We start from the raw sequence: 9,498 nt of genomic DNA, 5'->3' as shown, positions 1-9,498 counted from the left end.
GTTCACAAATATATACCCAGGAAAAACACTCAAACACATAAAATCTTTAGGAGATTTTAGGGATAGTTTAATGATAAGAAGACAGGATGAGACAGGGAAATGCCACAAGTTTGAAGTCAGCTGTCTTCAACTCATTTAGTAAATTCCAGGCCAACCTGGGCTACCTAGAAAGACCCTATCTCAACCCCCAACCCTGCATTAAACTCAAGAAAGCAAACAAAAACTATAAGATACCTCTAAGGATTTAACTGTCACTAAAACCCTGATTCACTCTCTGAAGATTTCCAAAGACTTTTAAGAAAAAATTGAGTTGCACTAAGGACAACGAAGAAATCAGTCTAGGAACTACAATGGTGACATTAGTCTATGGACTATCAAGTATTTCATACATGCAGATATGACTGTTTAATCTGATTGACACTGGCCTTCATTTAAGTCCTGATAAGAAAGCATTGGAAATGTGTTTCAGAGCTGGGGATGGGCCAGTGGTTAAGAGCACTTGTTGCTCTTGCAAAGTGCACAGGCCTAGTTCCCATAACCTACAAGGTGGTTCACAACCATAATAACTCTAGTTTTATGTAATCCTATGCTCTCTTCTGACTTCCTTGGAATCAAGGCATGTATGTAGTGAACATATATATATAGGCAAATCACTCATACTCATAAAATAGACATTTTTTTGATTTTATGAGACAGGGTTTCTCTGTATGGTTTTGGAGGCTGTCGGTCCAGCCTGGCCTCGAACTCACAGAGATCCGCCTGCCTCTGCCTCCTGAATGCTGGGATTAAAGGCGTGCACCACCACCGCCCGGCAAAATAGGCATTCTTTAAAAAGAAACATATACTCCAGTAAAATATAATCCAAATGTCATGTCATTTGCCAGTGGCTATTTTCCTAGTGGCACCAAACTCAGTAACAGAAATAATATGAACATAACTCTCTGTCTCAATCTTACACTATTCACTTAACAGCTAAGGGTCAGCTACTCAACCTCCTACCCAGTTAACACCACCATTACAAATATACACATTCCTTTGCAAAGGATGATAAATGTTTTAAACATATATGAGTAACATATTCTTAATAGCCTTGTTGTATCCTACAAGAAACATTTTATCACTACAGAGTATTAAAATACAGTCAGAGGTTGGATAAATGGCTCAGGAGTTTTGAACACTGGCTGCTCTTCCAGAGGACTGGGATTCAATTCCAAGCACCCATATGGCTGCTCATAATCATCTGAAATTCCAGTCCTAGGGCATCAAATGTCGTCTTGTGTCCTCCAAGAGTACAGCATGCATGTGGTACACAGGCTTACATACAGACAAAACATGGACACACACACACACACACACACACAGAGAAAGAAGAGAGAAAATCAGTATGTGATTATATTTAAGGGCTATAAACTAGGGTCCTTATATTGACTTTTATTTGGACAAATTAAATGTAACATAATATATACATATATATTTGTGGAATATAATATTTGAAATTTGAGTAATATGCCATGAATTATCTAGAAATGTAAAGCAAAAGAACATTAGAAGTCAGCTAGGCCATGTTTATAGTGTGGTCCCTGAAACAATAGCTCTGAAATCACCTGGGAGCTTGTTGTCAACCCTATTCTAGGAGTGTTAAGTCAGTATTCTGTTTATCAAGATCATTCAGATGATGCATTTGAAGGTTTGAGAAACACCAGTCAGGATGACTTCCTTTAGTTAATTGAGATTCAGTGATAATAAATTATCGTTTGACCTTTTAGACTTCATGTGTTTTAAACAAATTTCAGAAAGAGGGCTGACAAGATGGCTCAGAGGTTAAGGGTGCTTGCTACCTGGACCAGTGACTGGAGTTGGAGCCTCTGAACTCATATGGTGGAATGAGAGAACGGCTCTGTAAATTGTTCTCTGCCTTTCATGTGCACTCTCATGTGCACATACACACAGGCACAAGAATAAAATGTAATTTAAAAATTTAAAGAATGAATTCCAGAAAAGGGGACTCCATTAAGATGAAGCATAACACAAAGTTTCCTAGAAATAAAATATTAATGGAAATTATAAAAAAATAAGTGTAAACTCAAGCATCAAATTTGTTATTCTTTGTCAGAAGAACAGATTTTTAAATTTTCTTTCTCATTTACTTATGTGCATATGTATGTGCCCATGTGAGGTTTTGTACAGTGTGTGTCTGTGAATGCCCATAGAGGTCTAAAGATGGCATAGAATCCCCTGGAACTGGAGCTACAGGCAGTTGTAAGCTATCACGTGGGTGCTGGGAATGGAGTCCAGGTCTTATGAAAGAGCAGGAAGTGCTTTTAACTCCCTGAGCAGCTTCTCCAAACCAATGGGATTGTTCTTTATTTCTTATTGTCAGTTTAAATATAGCCAACTGTAACTAGAATATGCTTAAAATAATTCTTGCTTTTCACTCATAGAGTATATGTATCAATAATGTAGAAGTTTAGATCACGAACTTCTGCATGCAATAAATGAAATTTTATGTTTCTATAATTAAAATTAACTTCTACTTTTGTCTCACCAAAACTTTGTTGTTGGGTAAGTTGGCATCCCTGTACTTTCTTCGAGGTTATGTCAACATTTTTTATGGATATTCCAATATTAATACATTCAGAGGCAGAAGGACTAATGGTCTGCCTTTCATGGGGCACTCAGAAATATTTGTTATTTTGTTCTCGGATATGATCCGATTGGGTCATAGCTTAACATCAAGGTAAGTCCTTATTAGTCTGTCTACCACTTTTTTCACCACTGGGACCATGCTTGGGGACATATTAATTCCAAATCTAAATCCCGCCTTACACAGCAGTTACAAACTCCAGATAGGTATACAATGCATGAAGTAGGAAGTAGCAACCTAGGGAATTCAAAGTCTGTATAATGGAAACAGCCATTACTTAGCTCCTCTAGCTCATTTCAGCCCTAGAATAGCAACATGGAGGGTTATTTACCAGCCAGTAGTGGTCTGTATAGTCTGTTACTTCAGAGAAAGCTTGTATCACTCACCTTCATACCCTATATAGTACCTGGTATCCAGTCTCTCACATATTTGTATATACTTGACAAATATATAGTGGCTAAGTGGCCACTATGTCTTAGGCATAAGAAAAAGAGCTTCTGCCACAAAAGAACTTGTATCATTAGGTGACTGAAAATGGACATTAGGTAAGTAACAAATAAACAAATGGGGTAAGTATATCTTTTACGTGAAATGAAGGTGCATATTATCACAGTTAGTAAAAATGTAATGTGAACTTGTGAATCTGACTTGCCAGAAGTTCCAATGTTTCAATGTATATGATCTGAGTAAACCCAATTCAGGTCATATACTGATACCCACTAATTTCATTGCAGACTAAAGAGCTCATGGGAATAATTCTGTAAGTACATAGGACAGTGGTATTTTTGAGCATTTTTCTGTTCATTTCGCATAAATTCTTGTCAGCTCAATATGCAAAAAATTAGGGTAGTAGAATAGTAGAAATTCTAGCAGTCACATCTACCTTGTAGTTCTCCCAAACAGGGTAACCTAATATTTCTCTTGTGGCCCTCTTAGGTTCATAATATTTTCCATCCACTCTCACTCTTAATAAAAAATTTGATTCATTCCTAAAGAGAAACAAGGCTAGGAGAAGAACAAGTGACAGTCACTAATCAAAATTCAATAATACTTGGTCACAATATCATGAAGTTATGGTATGCTATTCCCAGTACTTTTCACTACTCAGAGGTTTGCCCTTCACCCATAAACATTATCAATAATATCCTGCAAAGTATAAGAAGCAGTACAAATTCAGCTTTGAAATAGAAGCCCCAAAGTCCTTAGCAGGCTTAAAAGCCAAATCATTTTCAAGTTGCAATCATGGTTCCTAGACATGGACTGGGATAATCCCATGTAGTGTTTCAGCTTGTTTTACTGATGATAAGACAGGCATAGCTTCCATTTCAAAAGTAATAGTAACAAAATTGCTAAATTATTCCATTTTGTTTTCAGACAGCTTGAAAAATACAGACTTGGCTCATCTAAAGCAATTGGCATTGCATTTATGTGTATGGAAAAAGTATAAGTAGATTTAGGAAAGGAGTCAGAAAAAATAAATTTTTCTTTCATATACAACCCTAGTTTGAGCAAATATCCAGGGAAAGCTCTAGATAAAATAATAAATTTTGTGGAAATGTTTTTGAGATAGTCTCATGTTTACTATAAGCGTTTTTTGTTTTTCTTTATTTTATCTTATATTTGCTTTCTATCTCTCCAAAGACTGGGAGTCAAGTCATGGATCTCATTTCTGAAAATCACAATGAAAATGTATGCCAATCACCAAGAAAGGACTGAGTTTGCTGTTGTGGGATATTTGTACACTGTGAAGATACCACACAGTGTGATTGGTGTTTTAACAAAGAGCTGAATAGTCAATAGCTAAGCAGGAGGTATAGGTGGGACTTCTGTGTAGAGAGAAAGGAAGTAGGAAATGAATTTAGGTGCACATTAGATGTCAAGGAGGCATGGAGGGATGGATATACAGGATGAAAAATAGGAAAAATGTCATGAGGCAAAACATAGATTAATATAAATTAAGTTATAAGAGCTAAGGCCATGTTAGTATTTGCGAGCAGTCTGGAGGGACAGAGAAAAACTTGCCACAGCTGGCTACTTTAGAAGGAATAGCACTCCAAAAGGAGTCTCACAAAAAAGTCCTACAACACTCAAAATCATGTACAGGCTAGAAACTGGAGCTGATTATATTATACCCATAATCTACATGCTCAGTAGGAAGATAAGGGCTGGAGTGAAAAGTCTTCTTCAACTACATAATATGACACAGTCTCCAAAAACAAATCATGAAGAATAATGGAAACAAGCCAGACATGATAGTGTAGGTCTGTAATTCAAGAACTTGAGAAGTGTAAACAGGAGGGTCAGGAATTCAAGGTCCACTTCAACTACATAGCAAGTTTGAAGTCAGCCTGATCTACATGAGATCCTGTCTTAAAAATTAAAATAAAATAAAATAAAATGAGAATAAGGAGGTAAGTCAGTCAGTAAAATGCTTATAGTATGAGCATGAGGACTTGAATTTTGATTCCCAGCATCCAAATAAGAAGCTAAGTGTGATGGCACATACCTATAATCCTAACAGGAATAATGCAGTCAGGATAATCCCTGGAGCTCACTGTCTCCCTAGTTTTGCTGACTCAGTGAGCTCCATGTTTGCCAAGAAATACTGTATCAAAAAGTATGCCATCCAATGTCAACATCTGAACTGCACAGACATAAATGTGTGTACACACACCATATGCACACACACATACAAAATAAAACAAGGAAATGAAAACAATGTTTATAAACTAAGCATTTATTTTCTGCCTTGTATATACCAAGCACTGAACCATGGTAAACCAAACAATGCCTAATCTTCACTAACACAAAAGTGAATAAAATAAAGTAGACTAAAGATCATTGTCTACTCAGAGGCTGCCTTTGAGTAAAACAATAGCTGAAACAAGATGTCGAGTAAGCCATATACAACTGAATATCTGAGATGAAGTACATTCAGGATAGAAATAGAAATGTATAAAATGTCCCTGAGCTAGAAAATAATTACATAAACAGGTATCAATATGGAAGTCATGACTAGATGTAAATAATGGATGGGATACATCATTGATAAAGGAAGCCAGGTGGTGATGACACAGGCCTCTAATACCAGTACTTGGAAGGCAGAGGCAGGCAGATCTCTGAGTTCAAGGCCAGCCTAGTTTACATAGTAAGTTCCAGGACAACGAGGCTACACAGAGAAATCCTATACAGAAAAAAAAGAAATGGAAAAAAGGAAGTATAATCTGAAAACAAGTGACATGGGTCCATATGGACCACAGCAACGAGTATGGATATAAAGTATGATAAGAAGTCAATATAGGGAAGTGACCAGGAGCCTTCAGAGAGAGCTGGGCCACTTCTGCCCACACTCAGGGCAGAGGTCAGAGGTGAGCACCAGGTCCCCATCTTAGACATAATTTCCTCCTGCTCACCCTCTCTCGGAGCCCCTGGATTGGGGACTGCAGGCAGGTCGACTCCCCCTCACACCCCTGCCACTGGACGGACAACCAAGCAACCACCATAAGGGAACCATGGTTGCCTACCCACCAGGAGAGGAAGGGACTCTTTCTACACCCACTGGAAGAAGTGATGGGGAAAAGGCAATATAAGAACACAGTCAGCAACAGAAAAACAAATATGACACCACCAAAGTCTAGAGATTCTACACCAGTAAGACCTGAACACCCCAATGCAGATGGAGCAGAAGGGAATGACCTTAAAAACACCTTCATGAAAATGATAGAGGCCCTCAAAGAGGATGTGAAAAAAAATCCCTTAAAGAAATGGAAGAAAAAATTCCAAAAAATCGAAGAAAGAGAGGAAAACACGAAGCAAAAATTACAAGAAACAATTCAAACAATGCAAGGATTGAAAGCTGACATGGAGAAAAAAACACAGTCTGAAGGAATGCTGGAAATCGAAAAACTGGGGGAATGGACAGGTACTACAGATGCAAACATAACCAACAGAATAAAAGAGATGGAAGAGAGAATCTCAGGTGTTGAAGACACACTAGGAGAAATAGATTCATCAATCAAGAAAATCTGAAGTCCAAGAAATCCCTAACACAAAATATCCAGGAATTATGGGACACAGTTAAAAGACCAAACCTAAGAATAATAGGTATAGAAGAAAGTGAAGGCACCCAACTCAAAGGGACAGAAAACGTATTCAACAAAATCATAGAAGGAAACTTTCCCAACCTAAAGAAGGGCATGCCAATGAAGTTACAAGAAGCTTACAGAACACTAAATAGAGTGGATCACAAAAAAAGTCCCATTGCCACATAATAATCAAGACCTCAAACATACAGAATAAGGAAAGAATACTTAGAGCAGCTAAGGAAAAAGGTCAAATAACATATTAAAGGCAAACCTATAAGAATTACACCCGACTTCTCCATGGAAACTCTGAAAACCAGAAGGTCCTGGATAGATATTCTATCAACACTAAGAGACTACGGATGCCAGCCCAAACTACTACCCAGCAATTGCCACACACAAGATAAAATACCTTGGTGTAACGCTAACCAAACAAGTGAAAGACCTATATCGCAAGAACTTTGAGTCTTTAAAGAAAGACATTAAAGAAGACACCAGAAAATGGAAAGATCTCCCATGCTCTTGGATAGGTAGGATCAATGTGGTAAAAATGACAATCCTGGCAAAAGCAATCTACAGACTCAATGCAATCCCCATCAAAATCCCAGAACAATTCTTCACAGACCTTGAAAGAACAATTCTCAACTTCGTATGGCAAAGCAAAAGTCCCACGATAGCCAAGACAACCCTGCTCAACAAAGCAACATCTGGAGGCATCACCATTCCTGACATCAAGCTCTATTGTAAAGCTATAGTCCTGAAAACAGCTTGGTATTGGCACAAAAATAGACAGGTAGACCAGTGGAATTGAATTGAACACTCTGACATTAATCCACAAACCTATAAACATCTGATCTTTGACAAAGAAGCTAAAAATATACAATGGAAAAAAGATAGCATCTTCAACAAATGGTGCTGGCATAACTGGATGTTGGCACATAGAAGACTGCAGATAGATCCATGCCTATCGCCATGCACAAAACTTAAGTCTGAATGGATCAAAGACCTCAACATATATCCAAAACACTGAACCTGTTAGAAGAGAAAGTGGGAGGTACCCTTTAATGAATTGGTACGGGACTGAACCTAACACCAGTAGCACAAACACTGAGGTCGACAATTAATAAATGGGACCTCCTGAAACTGAGAAGCTTCTTTAAGGCAAAGGAAACAGTCAGCAAGACAAAAAGGCAACCAACAGATTGGGAAAAGATACTCACTAACCCCACATCTAGCAGAGGGCTGATCTCCAAAATTTACAAAGAACTCAAGAAGCTATTCTTCAAAACACCAAAGGACCCAATTAAAAAGTGGGGGACTGAACTAAATAGAGAATTCTAAATAGAGGAGTCGAAAATGGCTGAGAGACACTTGAGAAAGTGCTCAACATCCCTAGCCATCCAGGAAATGCAAATCAAAACAAATCTGAGATACCATCTTACTCCAGTCAGAATGACTAAAATCAAAAACACCAATGACAGTTTATACTGGAGAGGATGTGGAGAAAGGGGAACACTCCTTCACTGCTGGTGGGAGTGTCAACTCATACAACCATTTTGGAAATCATATGGAGATTCCTCAGGAAAATGGGAATCTGTCTACCACACGACCCAGCAATTCCCCTCTTAGGCATATACCCAAAAGATGCTCATTCACACAACAAGAATTCTGTTCCACTATGTTTATAGCAGCATTATTTGTAAATAGCTAGATCCTGGAAGCAACTTAGATGTCCCACAATATAAGAGTGGATAGAGAAAATGTGGTACATTTATACAATGGAGTACTACTCAGCGGAAAACACAAAGGAATCTTGAAATTTGCAGGCAAATGGATGGCACTAGAAGAAACCATCCTAAGTGAGGTAACCCAGTCACAAAAAGACAAACATGGTATGTACTCACTCATATATGGATTTTAGACATGGATCAGGGGAGTGTCAGCCTACAATCCCAGGGCCAGTGAGTCTTGGAAACAGGGAGGTTCCCAAGAGATGTGCATTATACCCCAGAGAAGTGGAAAGAGGCAAGATCTCCTGAAGAGATTGGGAACATGGGGGGAGAAGAAAGGGAACAGGAAAAAGAGAGGGGGATAAGAGGAGGGTAGAAGAAGACATGGGGGAGCAGGAAGGTTGTTTCAGGGTAAGAATAGAGGAGACCAGGATGAGAGATACCATAATAGTTGGAGTCATTATAGCTTTGAGGAGAGAGTTGACACCAGTGAGATACCCAGAGATGTACAAGGATAACACCAACTAGAAAACTAAGTAATAGCGGATAGACTACATTAATAGCCCCTACCTGATGATAAGGTTGGTGACTACTTTATGTGACATCCTAGAACCTTCATCCTGTGACTGATAGAAGCAGAGACACATTCTCCTAACTAAACATGGAACTGACCCCCTGGAACCCAGTAACAGAGTTGGAGGAGTGGTGAGCAAGGTGGTCAAGACCGTGCTGGTGAAACCCACAAAGACAGCTGACTGGACAATGGGGAGCTCTTGAACACCAGACTGATGACTAAGAGGTCAACAGGGTACTTATCCAGACTCCATGAATGTAGTGTCAGTGAGGAGGCCTCAGACATCTCTGGGGCTTTGGGTAGTAGATTAGTGTTCACCATGGTATACAAATGAACTTTGGGAGCCCATTCCACATGGAGGGATTCTCTCTCAGCCTAGACACATGGGGAAAGGCCTAGGTCCTGCCCTGGATGAAATGACAGACTCTGGCAATCCCCCCAAGGAGGGCCTTACCCTCCCTGAGGAAT

This window comes from Mesocricetus auratus, unplaced genomic scaffold, assembly GCF_017639785.1.
Source record: "Mesocricetus auratus isolate SY011 unplaced genomic scaffold, BCM_Maur_2.0 Super-Scaffold_100003, whole genome shotgun sequence".
NCBI classification, from domain to species: domain Eukaryota; kingdom Metazoa; phylum Chordata; class Mammalia; order Rodentia; family Cricetidae; genus Mesocricetus; species Mesocricetus auratus.
The sequence above is the reverse complement of the archived record's forward strand: the minus strand, read 5'-3'. Positions refer to the sequence as shown.